Raw genomic sequence first — 1920 nt, 5'->3', positions numbered from 1 at the left:
AGATATTTTTCAATTCATAAATCGGACACCTCTTGACCGATTTATTCTAATCCGGATAAGCTTTAAGCGATTTAAGAATCTAAACGGTTTTTGACTTTGACTATAAATAGTCGACTCTTTTTTACTTTTTACTTTTTATCTCCATTTACTATTCATCGTCGTCTCCGCTTAACTCTCTGGTTCATCACTCAAGTCTTTCAAACTCTTCTACTGTTCCATCTCTTTGCTAATCAAGGTTTACATCATTTGATTCTATTACATATTCCTTGATCGTATTGGATTAATATTAAACATTTGGACTGATTGGACTTAATATGTGTATTATCTTCATATCGAATCTGAAAATGAATAATAAAAGGATAAACATAAATAAAAACAGTTTTATCTTTGTTTGGTTGTGTTTTTTGATTCTTTTTTTGTGTATTTTTTATTTCTTTTGCGTGTATTTGATTCTTTAGTGCGTATTTTGATTTTTTTAGTGTGTATTTAGAATTTTTACTGTGTTTGAATGCTTTCATGTTGAATGGATATTTCACCGGAGAAAGTGATCGGAGTTCACTCAGGTCAACCTTAAACCGGTTGATGATTGTCCGATTTAGTTTCTTTTCTTTTTAGACTTAGTATTTTTTTTTTGTTTTGTGAATGCTTTCTTTGTTGTCCGGATTTCTAATCCGGTCACAACCGTTTTTCTTCTAAGTGTTAGTTTGTTTCGTATGTTGTCCGGACTTCTAATCCGGTCAATTAGTTTCATTATTTTTTCCTAAGTGTTTGTCTAAGTGATGTTTAGTTTGTCTAAGTCTTGTTTTTATTTTTTTTAGAGTTTAATATTTTTTTTGTGTGTTGTATTTTAATTTTTTTTAATAAAATGGTTTCTAATATTTTAGATTTTTTACAGGTTAATGGCGGAACAGCGACATCAATCTGACGAGGAATCTCATGTTCCTTCCGTCAGATCTGATAATATTCCCATTCACCCGCCCAACCAACCTATTCTTTCAGAAACCCTTTTCCCTTCAATAAAATATCTTGACATAAAGCCAAAGAACCATACTTTCTCTTTTGTGATGCCAGCCGAATACCCAATTATACCAGAAATTCTAAAAGGCCACCCAATAGCTTATTCTTTATCTGCCAATACACCTGTTCCGATGGTGTATCTACAACAATTTTGGGGAACACTTACTCAAGAAAAGGATGGAGACACTATCTATTTCCAAGGAGAAGTAGACGAATACGTCAGTCGCTTGACATTGAAAAGATTAAGAAGAATTCTTCGTCTACCTGGTCCTGGATCTACTGGTTTCGAAGACTTCGTCTCTGATGAATAGTTGTGCTTAGATATTAAAAGATTAGGATACTTTGCTGAATTGACTAATCCTACTCAGTTCAAGAGACGATTTCTACCTTCCATATGGCATATGTTGTCCTCAATTATAAATAGATGCCTGACATCGAAGATTGCGGGCATAGACACTTGTAGCAGCACGTTTCTAAAGTTCTTTCATGGAGTTGTCTTTTCAAGAAACTATGACTATGTGTTAGTCATATGGAATGAACTAGTAGAGCTGGTTAATGCAAAACGATTTCCGTCCAAAGCAAGAAAATTTGTGCCTTTTCAGAGATTTTTGCAACTGTTTATCAAGGCCATGATGAATGCAAATGAGGATATTCCAGCCAGGTCAAATGCTGAAAAAGGACCTACATTTGTCATGACCAGAATAAGGCAGCACACAAAAGTTGAAAACTTGGATTCCATAATGGCTATTCCACCAGAACTTATCGCCTTAGCTGATCAGACCGCTCAGTGCGTAATAGACTATTGGCGAGTGATAGATCCAATAGCTCAACCAGAACCGGTTGAACTTGCCCACAGATCACCCCATGTCTCAGATGTGAGAGAGGTGTTAGAAATAGAAGAGC

The sequence above is a fragment of the Cynara cardunculus genome, unplaced genomic scaffold, assembly GCF_001531365.2.
Source record: "Cynara cardunculus var. scolymus isolate 2C unplaced genomic scaffold, CcrdV1 Un_Scaffold_3362, whole genome shotgun sequence".
In the NCBI taxonomy this organism is placed as follows: Eukaryota; Viridiplantae; Streptophyta; class Magnoliopsida; order Asterales; family Asteraceae; genus Cynara; species Cynara cardunculus.
The sequence above is the reverse complement of the archived record's forward strand: the minus strand, read 5'-3'. Positions refer to the sequence as shown.